Consider the following 12316-nt stretch of genomic DNA (forward strand, 5'->3'; position numbering starts at 1 on the left):
TCTCCTCTCCTCTCCTCTCCTCTCCTCTCCTCTCCTCTCCTTGCTGGCAGAAGTCCAGCCCTATTCTCGCCTCTACTCTGCTATTGGCTGATCAGTTTTATTGACAAATAAGAAAATAAATGGGGAGCTATGTTTACACAAAATAGGAGATACTTAGAATAAGCATTTCAATGCCATATCTGGATTGCAGCAAGACCCGGGGAGCAGAGAAATTAGCATTTACATAATACAAGGATAATCTTTACGTAGTGCACAAAAACATTATGCCTACACGTGTATATTCTCACACACATCCATAACCTCACACACCACATGCACACACAGAAACATGTATACACATACATCCATAACCTCACACACACATGCACACACAGGAACACGAACATACACCACACACATATCCATACTGCAGTGGTATGGAAGAGGCTGCCCCCCCATAGGCCCAGATATATGAACACCTGATCCCCAGTTGTGACAAGGTTTGGGAGGTTTAGGACGTGTGACTTTGATGGAGGAATTATGTCACTGGGGCTTTAAGAATTGAAGGTCCCGCTTACTTCCAGTTTGTCCTCTCTGCTTCTTGCTCACAGTTGAGGATGTGCCCTCTTAGCCTCCTGCTCCAGCTGCAATGCCAGCCGCCACCTCCTCAGCCTGATGGACTAATATCCCTCTGAAACCCTGAGCTGAAATAAACCCTTTCTTCTAGAAGTTGCCTTTAGCATGGCATTTTGTTGCAGCAGTAACTAATACACACACACACACACACACACACACACACACACACACACCCCAAAACAAACAAATCCCAAGAGAGAATGAAAGCCCCTGCCCCTCAGCATTCCTTATGTCTTGGCACGTCCACCTGTCCCCTGTCCCTGAAACTCAGCCTGAGGACTCTCTTCGTCCATGGAACCGGCTCGGTCTGAAGGCTCAGGGGAAGTACTGAGGAGTGGTTGGCCAGTGAGTAGCTCTTGATTAATGGCCCATAGCTTATATCCCCCAGCTCCCTTCCCCCTCGGCGGGGTGACTGGGGTGACTATTCTGCACTGACCCCAGCATCCCCAAGAGAATGGAATCCCGGGGTTTCCCCTCCACAGTCGTTAGCTAGGGAATCAAATAAAGCCCTCAAGTGCTTGTCTCAAGATCACTGATTTTTGAAGAACACAAATTATAATTCTGATGACCATAGTAGGACTCACAATATTATAGGCTAACTTCATTCGGAGATTCCTGCCTGTCAGCCACTCCACTCCACACTACAAATTCTAAGGTGTTTCTCCCACATAACACTCACAACATTACCCATGCATGCATTAAAACCATTATCTTTGTAGATGAAAACTTATTGATGCTCAGAGATCTTAGGTTACCCATGTAAACTCACACAACTATTTTTATATACACCAGCAAGTATATTTTTGTTTTATGTGCATTGGTGTTTTGCCTGTATGTCTGTGTGAGGGTGTAAGATTCCCTAGAATTGGAGTTGCAGACAGTTTTGAGCTGCCAAGTGGATGCTGGGAGTTGAACCCAGGTCCTCTGGAAGAGCAGCCACTACTCCTAACCATTGAGTCATCTTTCCATCCCCCTCGCACAAGGTTTTTTTTTTTTTAATTATTTTTAATTTTATATACTTGTCTATGTATGGATATGTGCATATGGATTTAGGTAACTGCAGGGACCAGAAGAGGACACTAGATCTTCTGTAGCTGAGCTAAAGGCAGTTATGAACTGCCAGATGTGGATACTGAAAACTGAACTTCGGTCCTCTCCAAGGGCTTGGCCACTGAGCCATCTCACCAGCCCCTATGGAAGTCTTAATAGTTGCAGTTAGAATTATGAGCTCAGACACATCTAACTACACGGTTTGAGAACGTATCCTTTGTGTCACACTCTTTCCTGGGGTGGGAGGTTGTTTGTGTTTTGTCTTTCCTTGACTGCTAAGAGGGAAAATGGAGACGAGGAGAAGAAAGGATTTTTGAATTTTTCTAAGCCGGTGCGGTAAAAGCTCCAACTTGGTTTGAGTTTTAGCTACTGTGAAATTTCAGCAGTCGAGGTTCTGGACAGCTCCTCCGGGCAGCAGCTCCCCTGGGAGGGGAGAGATGAGACTGCAAACCTATTAGGAAGCATAAATAGACCGTTCAGCATAGGACAAATGGCATCAGAAACAAAGCCCTCCAGGAACTCACAGGGCACATCAGGCTGGCAGTTCTCTCCAGCAGTGAAGATGGCAGTGCCTCTCTTCTGAGTCTAATGACTGACTGAAGGTCTTCAAGTGTCCAGACCAATGCCCTGCGGCTCAGCCTGGTGCTCAGCCTTCCAGCAGTGAAAGTGGGAATGGAAATCACGTCCCATCCGACCCAGAGACTCCCTGGAGATGTAAAGATGGCACAAGACTTACAGTGGGGTTTAAAGGACAACTGCCTCCTCCCAACCCCCACCAGCAGGGCCATGAAACAGGCCCAACTTTTCAAGAACACTGCTGATGCTGGGGAACAGCCACCCTCACATCACAAACCATCACATCACACGGAGATTGAAAAACCAGGCACTCTGACTGACCTGACTGGCCACCCTGACATTAGGAAAAGCAGTTCACCCAAATAGCAATTTCTGGGCCAGGCCCTCCCCCACTCTTCGTTCTCAACTACAAAAACCTATTCTCAGACCCTGTGTCATGGGTTCTTCTGTACCCCCACATTCCAAGCTGTAGAGTTTGGGGATACTAACCTCTCACACCTATGAAACTTTGATGTGTTTTAAAGGTAAACCAAGTATTTTCTTTTCCTCCACTGACTTATTACTTACAAGATTATCTTGTGATAAACCCACCTTAAGTTGAAAATGTCAGTAAGTCCAAATTAACACACCTCAATCCTACCCAGCTTGAGAACTAAACCTGGCCTGCCTTAAACACGCTCAGACTTACATCAGACCACAGTCGTGTAGTCATCTAACACAAAGCTCGTTTCATAATCAAGAGTTGCCTATCTCATATCATCTGTTCAATATTGCACTGAGTGTGAAAAATGTGGCTGTGTTGAGAGTGATTCCGACCTGCAGAAGGTCAAAGACACTAAAATTATTGGCTGTGACTTGAGGATGCCACAGCTTCAGGGCCATCAATTTCTGTCCAGGAGCTGCTCAGCATCACGAGACCATTACACCATGTGAACTCGAAAAACATATCAAAATTCAAAACCCGAGGTGCAGTTTCTATTGGATGCACATTGCTTTGACCTCATCATAAAGTGAAAAACTATAAACTGAACTGAGGCAAGTTGCAGACTGACTGCATTGGCGGGAATTTGTGATAGGTGTGGGGAAGATATCCCCGGGCACAAGAGGAAAGGACCTAGGATGTTAGGATGTGTTCAGCATCTTCCATGTTCTTGAAATTTCGTACGCATTGATGAGTGTATCTCTCGCCAGCTTACTAACATTGCAAGACAGCCATGGCTGCCATGTGCATTGTCTGCCCAAAAGAAGCAGTAGTTGTGGCCCAACTGCAATTACTTCAGTGTGTTCTGTGCTAGCCTGGGGTCAGCACAGTTCTTCCCCTTCCTGCTCTCTCCTCCCCTCTTTTGTTTCAAGACAGAAACTCTCAACAACCCAGGCTGACCTTAGACCGATAGAAATCCTCCTGCTCCAGTCTCCCAAGTTCTGGTATTATAGGCAATGTGTACCACCGAACTCAAGTTATAGGAGGTTTGGGTAGGGGTCTGGGAGGGAAGAGGAAAGAGAAATTGAGCAAGGTGTCATGTAGCTCAGGCTGGCCTCAAACTTGACGGTGACCCTTGCACTTCCTAAACCCACTTCCTGAGTGGTTGGATTGCAGGCGTCCACAGAGTGCTGAGAATCAAACCCAGGACTTCACACAAGCTAGGCAAGGACTCTGCCACCTGAATCTCCCCCAGCCCCCCTGCCATGGTGTCTCTCTCAAGCTTGGAACTCTGAAAAGTCTCAGGCATCACAGAGACTGCAAGATAAAAAAGTTACACCAGATCGGCGCCATGTCAGACGCCCAGCAGTTTCAACTATAAATGCTGTCGGGTCCTCTCAGGTGAGGAGAGGGAAAGGTAGCCCAAGGCTCCTAGTACCCTAGCACAGAGGCAAGATGCCTGGGAAGAAAGAGGGAACCCATGCAAGGCTCTCTTTCCATAGTTATACCTCAGCTAAAATGTCACATGCTCCAGATGGCCCCTAAGCAGCAAGACTGAAGCCCTGCCCTGCCCTGCCCTGCCCTGCCCTGCCCTGCCCTGCCCTGCCCTGCCTTGCCCTGCCCTGCCCTGCCTTGCCCTGCCCTGCCCTGCTCTGCCCTGCCCTGAGTAAGTCCTCTTAGCACTTCTTCCTCCTAAGCATTTTTTAAAAAATGGACTTAGTTTTCTCTTCAAGACAGAGTCTTATTCTGTAGCCCAGGCTGGTCTAGAACTTACTACATGGCTCAAACTTGAGGCAATCCTCCTGTCTCCTGAGTGCTGGGATTACAAGAGTGTACTACCATGGCCAGCTGTCCTTCTGAGTACTTATGAGAAAGCACTCCCTTAGTTACAAAATCCTAACTTTTTTTGCCTACTGTATCCTAACTCCTGATGGAGGCTTCTGGGAGCAGGGCCTCAAATCCCCGGGTGAGCACCTAACACAGAATAGTTACTAAACGCATTAAGTGTTGGGTAGATTAATGCGTGGGAGATCGCTGAGGTGCTGGAGCGTGGTTGTGTGCCTGCTGTTTTTCAGAGGGCTCGTGGTTTCCAGCACCATATCAGGTAGCTTACAACTGCCCATGATTCCAGCTTCAGGGATTTAGACACCTCTTCTTGCCTCTGAGGGTGCACATACATGGCACCCACAGAGAGACATATACATATGCAAATAAATAAAGATAATTATAATAAGTGAATGCTGCCATTTTGAATGAAAATGGCCCCGTAGTCTCATATGCTTGAATACTTACTTGGTCCCCATTGGTGGAACTGTTTGGAAAGGATTATGAGGTGCAGCCTTGTGGGAGGGGGTATGTGGATGGGCTTTGAGGTTTTAAAATCCATGCCATTTCCAGTTAGCTCTCTCTCTCTCTCTCTCTCTCTCTCTCTCTCTCTCTCTCTCTCTCTCTCTCTCTCTCTCTCTCTCTCTCTCTCTCTCTCTCTCTCTCTCTGCTTTATGATTCTGTCTTAAGATGTAAGTTCTCAGCTAATGCTCCAGCGTCATGCCTGCTTGTCTACTGTCATGTCATGTCTAGAGTCCATGACGGTCATGGACTCTAACCCCCTGAAATAGGAAGCTCTTTTCTATAAATTCTCTTCTATCAATTACCTTGGTCATAGAGTTTTATCGAAGCAATGGAGAAGTAACTAAGACAGTGAGTTAATTAATGAACTCTACTCATCTTTGCCAATCAAGGAGACAATGTAGTAGAACTATGCAAACAAAAGGTACACAGTGTGAAGTCAGACAGGGTGGCCCACCCTTGTAATCCCAACATTCAGGAGGCAGAGGCAGAAGAACCTTGACAGGCTCAAGGCCATCCTAGGCTCCATAGTAGCCTCTAGACCAGCTAGGACTACATAAAGAGACCTTGTCACAAAAAAGTTACAATGTATCCGTGCTCGTTTGGAGCCAGGAGATAGCTCTTGGATAGCTCTGCATTGGATACTTCTTATTGCTACAAGCAACAATATTAACCATTTTAATCATTTTTAAGTATACAGTGGAGCTCTGTAAGCATAATCACAACGTTGTACACTGAGCCATAACTATTCACTTCTCAACTCACACACAGACACACATCCTAGAAAACAGAGAAAGAAGAAGGGAGGGAATGAGGGAGAAGGAGAGAGAGAGAGAGAGAGAGAGAGAGAGAGAGAGAGAGAGCCATACCAACCTGGGCTACATACTAACACTGTTTAAAAGGGGGAGAGGGGTAATGGTAGAAGGCTTAGATAGCTTGGTAGTTAAAAGCACTAGCTACTCTTCCAGAGGACCTGGGTTCAATTCCCGACACCAACATGGTGGCTCATAACCTACCACCAGGGAATTCCGCACCCTCTTCTAGCTTCCATGGGCACCAAGCACACACATGGCACACAGACATACATGCAAAACCAACCACACAAGTTTTTGGTTTTGGGTTTTTTTTTTTTAAGATTCATTTATTATTTTAAGTAAGTACACTGTAGGTGTCTTCAGACACACCAGAAGAGGGCGTCGGATCTCATTACAGGTGGCTGTGAGCCACCATGTACTTACTGGGATTTGAACTCAGGACCTTCAGAAGAGCAGTCAGTGTTCTTACCTACTGAGCCATCTCGTCAGCCCTTGGTTTTGTTTTTTAATTGGGCTGCAGGTGTAACTTAGTTAGTAGAGGGCTTGCTTTGAATGCATGAAGGCCCGCGTTCCATAGCCAGCACTACATTAAACCAATGAGGAGGTACATGTGTGTAGTTCCAGCAGTTGGTAGAGGCATGAGAATCAGAAGTCTGGGTTTTTGTTTCCTCGTTGTTGTTGTGTTTGTCAACTTGACAAAAGCTTGAGTTTGCTGGGAAGGACCAGTGGGACAATCCCTCCATCCCAGACTGGCCCACATACAAGTATATGGGGACATTTTCTTGATTAATGAGGGCTGTTGGAGGGCCCTGCAGGGAGGACCATCTGTGGACACTCAGTGGTCCCAAGTGCTGTAAGAAAGCAGGCTGAGCAAGCCAGGGGCAAGTCCATGGCCTCTGCTTCAGGTCCTGCCTCCAGGTTCCAGCTTGACTCTCCCCTTCATGGTGGACTATTCTGTAAACTGAAATAAACCTTTTCCTCCCCAGGTTGCTTTGGCCATGGTGTTAATCACAGCAATAGAAACCTGACTAAGACACAATCAAAGGCTTAGTGCCGGAGAGTGTCTGTCTGGTGCTCACAGTGAAATGCCGTCCGTTTGATTCACGGGGCTGACAGAGGAAGAAAGGACGAGAGACCATTGCCAAGTTCAAATGTCAGACATGAGGATTTGGCCCTAGCTTTTTGTGTGTTTGTTTCCCTGGCGAGTTTATAGTTGTAGATCCTAAATCAGTTTGCCTCTGCTTTCCCAGGCCTGGAATTACAAGCATGCACACCATCCCTGGACTTCTTTTTGTGGTGGTTGTTTTGTTTTTGGAGTCATGACCTGATTGTGGTTGCCCTTGCTAGCCTGAACTCACTGTGTAAGCCTGGGCTAGCTTCACACATAGAGATCTGCCTGCCTCTGCACCCCAAGTGTATGTACCATCAACCCCTGGCTATGCCTGGGTCTTTTTAACCCGGGTTTTAGGGATTGAACTCAGGCCCTTATGTTTTTGAGGCAGGCACATTACTGACTGAGCCTTCTCCCTGACCCCTTAGCTTTTTTTTTTTTTGGGGGGGGGGAGTGTTTTCCAAACACAGGCCTGGAAAACAGATGTGTCTTATAACTAGACTCCAGATACGTTTTTCCGGGTCTCTGGGCCTCAGTTTCTTTTTTGGGTGAAAGAGGGCCATTAACTCTGCTCAGAACCCAGGCTCCCTTTAAGCTTCACACCTTCCACACTCTTCGCCTGCATTCCCACAGTAGTACCCCATCCCTACCCTCTCACCCCTACTCCTCATCCCCTACCCCCACCCCCACAGCTAGAGCTGCCCTCTGGGACAGATCCTGAACATAGGAAAGTCCTCCGGAAGGACTCAGTGTTCTCTCTGCACTCCCAAGACAACCACTGTCCCCGCAGTCGGAAACCTGCAGGACTGTGGAAGTAACTGTACAAACGGCTGCCTCCAGAGGCTGACAGTTTTCTTCACAGGTGGCAGAGTGAAGCTATTTGAGAATCAGCTTGCAAAGCACCTGGCCCTAATCACCTCCTTCCTCCTCCTGCTTAGCCAGAGAGAAAGCAGTAGCTTCGCTCTCAAGGGAGCCCTGAGGTAGGGCCCTACAGTGCCGTCCAGGCCTGGCTGAGTGAAGAAGGCAGAACAGATTAATGAGATGAGCTGTGGGGCCCCTTCCTCTAAAGGCCTTAGCTCGGGATGAAGCAAACGTTTCCGACCAAGAGCACACCACAGAAGCTCAGCTCTGTCATAGCAGTGCCGTCGGCCACGCAGAAATGAATCTGGGCGGCCATATTCCAAGAAAGCTTTAGTCATGCCCATTGAAGATTCCATTCCTGAATGACCTCACAGGACTTTTTTTTTCAGATTATTTTTCTCCAGCCATTTAAAATATAAAGCCTAGATTTAGAAAAAGAAAAAGAAAAAGAAAAAGAAAAAGAAAAAGAAAAGAAGACGAGTCCTGGGCCTTTAATCCCAACACTAAGCAGTTTGAGGCAAGAGGAATCAGGAGTTCAGGACCAACTTGGGTAGTATAAACGACCCTGTTGAAAATAACTATCTCAGTCAAGAATAGTGGTCCATGCCTTTAATCCCAGCACTCAGGAGGCAGAGTCAAGTGGATCTCTGTGAGTTCGAGGCCAGCCTGGTCTACAAAGTGAGTCCAGGTCAGCCAGGACTGTTACACAAAGAAACCCTGTCTCAAAAACCACACACACATATACACACACACACACAAGTATCTCTTGATGCATTTGGCCCGTGAGCTACACTTAGATATTTGCTTTGGTGTTTTTGTTTTTTAACTATTTTTTTTTCTTAGCAAAGGAAGGTGTGCATGTGTGCATGTGTATGCATGCACGCATATGTGAGTGTATATGTAACTTTATAGCACATGCTCACAATCTCAGCACTCAAGAAGTTGAATCAGCAAAATCTAGTCAGATATGGGGGCACATGCCTTTAAAGCTAGGATTTCAGAGGCAGATGCAAGCAGATCTCTGAGTTCAAGACCAACTTGGTCTACAGAGTGAATTCCAAGACAGCCAGGGCGAAATAGAGAGACCCTGCCTCAAAATATCAACAAAAAGATTGCCGGAAGTTTAAGGCCAGGTTGGGTTATATGGCTAACAATGATAAATAGCAACCTTAAAAACAAAATAAATCGGATGGAACACAGGGACCCCAATAGAGGGGCTAGAGAAAGTACCCAAGGAGCTGAAGGGGTCTGCAGCCCTATAGGAGGAACAACAATATGAACTAATCAGCACCCCCAGAGCTCGTGTCTCTAGCTGCATATGTAGCAGAAGATGGTCTAGTCAGCCATCAATGGGAGGAGAGGCCCCTTGGTCTTGCAAACTTTATATGCCCCAGTACAAGGGAACACCAGGGCCAAGAAGGGGGAGTGGGTGGGGAGGGGAGCAGGAGGAAAGGGTATAGGGGACTTTGGGGATAGCATTTGAAATGTAAATGAAATAAATACCTAATAAAAATTGAAAAAAAAACAAAAACAAAAATAAAATTAGAATAATTCATAGTTTCAATATGCAGAGGTATCTACTTCTACCAATGATATTACTTACCTATCCTGCCTCTCTAGCTAGCTTCTTGTATCATTTCTAATATGCTAGCTACTCATTTTGTGTCTGTCTGTCTGTCTGTTTTTAGTGGACAACAGGGGTGATGCTTGAGACAGAGTCTCAATCCCACATTGTAGCCATGCTGACCTAGAATTTGATAAATAGCTCAGGCTAGCCTCAGACTCATGGCAATCATCCTGCCTCAGGCTCCTGAGAGCTGAGATTGTAAGTATTAACTCATTTTACTGAGTGAACATCTCATGTATTTCAGGCTGGCCTCAATCAAACTCGATTTTAGTTAAGGATGACCTTGAACTTCTGATCTTTCTGCTTCTACCTCATGAATATTGAGATTATAGGCATGCACCATAAGATTCTATCTATCTATCTATCTAGAGACAAGGCCCCATTATGTAGCCTTGGTTGTCCTGGAACTCACCATGCAGAACATTCTGGTCTCCAACTCTGCCTCCACCTCCCTAGTGCTGGGATTGAAAGTGTGTGCCACCACACCTGTAAGTTTTTTTAAGGTGGAAATATCCAGTTTCTCTCCAGAACGGCTGAGGTGAGGCTGAGGCGGCGGCAGCAGCACAGGAATCTGCGCAGCTCCTCGGAAGCCCACAGACAGCGATGAGGCCAGAGCCATCTTGGGGGCTGAAAAAACAAGTGTTCCCACCCTTTTGCTTTAACTTGCTTTTCTTTGCAAAGTATTCGTTGTCCATTTGCTCTCTTTGGGCAAGCAATAAATGGATTATCAGCAGGCTTAGGTTTTAAGAAGAAATTGCTAGATTTACAACACAGCCTCAATATGAGCAATTCCTTGGGTCAGGTGACAGAGATAACATGGCAAAGCAACTGGCAGCACCTTCTGGGTTCCCAAGGGACCAAGAATCTAGGGTCTCACTTGCTCCTGAGTCTGTCATTGTCTCTTTGGGGCTCAATTAGGGACCGCAGTGGATTGCTTGCTTGGAGGTATTTCACTTGTTTGTTTATTTCAGGCCTATCTTGATCCCTTTATTTCTGCGTTTACAATCCATAATAACTATACATGAGGCTGCTTGGATTCCTGGACTCAATAGGGACCTCCAGGCTCTGTAAAAGTTGGCCAGATCAGCCGGGCGTAGTGGCACACGCCTTTGATCCCAGCACTTGGGAGGCAGAGGAAGGTGGATTTCTGAGTTCGAGGCCAGCCTGATCTACAAAATGAGTTCCAGGACAGCCAGGGCTACACAGAGAAACGCTGTCTCGAAAAACAAAAAAACAAAAAAACAAACACAAAACAAAACAAAAAGTTGGCCGATCATGACACAGTTGCCCGGGGAAAGCTTAGAGGTGGCTAAATGTTTGCATCTTTGATTTTATCAATGATAACACCTTCTGTCCAAATAACGTTGGAAAGTTGTAAGACCATTAAATGTGAGCAAGCAAGTAAGAAACACACACACACTTCATCCCACCAAACTAAAATAAATCCTCCCTCTCTTTAAAAATAAATAAATAAATAAGAATGAAAAATCAAAAAGGAGCCAGGCATGGTGGTACCTTTAACCTCGGCACTCTGGAGGCAGAGGCAGCCAGATCTCTGTGACCTGGAGGCCAGAGTGGTCTATATTGTGGGTTTCAGGATAGACAGGGCTATGAAGAGAGACCCTGTCTAATTAAAAAAAATAAATAAATAAGTGAAACAAGAAAGAGAAGAGGAGAAAGGGGGAGGAGATGGCTGAGCAACTAGGGGCACACACTGCTCTTGCAGGAGCCCTGAGTTCTATTCCCAGCACCCCATTCTGTCAGCTCACAACCACCCGTATCCACAGCTCCAGGCAATCCCAGGATTCCAATAGCCTCCTCCGGCATCCATACACATATACATAGACAGATAGACACATGATTGAAATCAATCTTATTTTTAATGAAAGAAAAGGTGTGGGACTTGGTCACTCACATATTCGTTTTAACTGGTTTTCAGGGCATATTCAATTTTCTGAACTCATCTCTATTACATCTAAGATCTTGTTTCTACTCATAAAAGAGATAGAACCAATTCCGCCATCCTTTACCATTAAGGAAACGGAGGAAGGGTTGGGAAAGAGACCTGCCCTGGGTCCTGGTATGACTGCCAGTTTAGCACTCTTATTGCCCTGTTGTGCACCACTGATGGACCAGAAGGTGACATGGAGAGCCACTGCCCACAGGTGTTTTAGCTCTGTTTCAGGGCCCGGGATTCTCAGGTTCCAGAGACCAGATCTGAAGCACAGAGGTCGGGGTTGAGGTTCAACTCCATCCATCAGCAATTCCCAGATCTTAAAACAGTGATGTGGGGTGGGAGTACATTGAAGATTCGCCTTAGCCTGCAAAGTCCCTCCCTCCCTCCTGTAAGGAGAGGACTTCTAGCCCCCATCTGATTTGCTGGGGATCCTTCGGCTGCCTCTCCCCCAAGTCCCTTGCTCCGGCCCTCGCGGTCCTCCTCCGAGACCCCCGGGCGCATCCTATCCACGGAGGTCGGACTCTGCCCCCGCCCCGCCTTCCCCCTCCCCCCGGGGGCGGTGGCCCATGGTGGGTGCTCTCATTGGCTGAGGCGCAAGCAAGGGCTAGAGGCAGTGGTGCTGATTGGCCAGGGCTGCTCGGCGAAGCTTGGGAGCCTGGTGAGTCGCTGGGGGAAGCCGAGCAGACGCCAGGATCAGCCAGGAGCATCAGAAGGTGATCGCGCAAGTCGGACCCGCGGATCGCAGCCTGTAGATCGCAGCCCGGGCCTGGAGGTAAGTGCGACGCGTCTGGACGCGCGTGGCCTGCCCTTCTGAAGGAAGCCAGAGAAGGACATCTTCCTCTAGAATCCGGGCCCTCTATCCAACCAGGACACGGGCTCCTGCTTCGAAAGGAAAGGGTCTCCCACTTCCCAGGCCCCAGAAAGCAAAACAGCTTCG

The 12316-nt window shown here is 47.1% G+C and overlaps 1 protein-coding gene across 1 annotated transcript in view; it reads left to right on the forward strand.

Annotated features, from left to right (window-relative positions):
- Positions 1–12024: 12024 nt before the first annotated feature.
- Positions 12025–12316, forward strand: part of Abat (4-aminobutyrate aminotransferase) — a 97262-nt gene continuing 96970 nt past the window's right edge. Inside the window, exon 1 of the mRNA XM_021209242.2 lies at positions 12025–12151. The gene's annotated coding sequence lies outside the window, so the exon portion shown is untranslated. The remainder of the gene's footprint in view (positions 12152–12316) is intronic.

This window comes from Mus pahari, chromosome 12 (genome assembly GCF_900095145.1).
Source record: "Mus pahari chromosome 12, PAHARI_EIJ_v1.1, whole genome shotgun sequence".
NCBI lineage: Eukaryota > Metazoa > Chordata > Mammalia > Rodentia > Muridae > Mus > Mus pahari.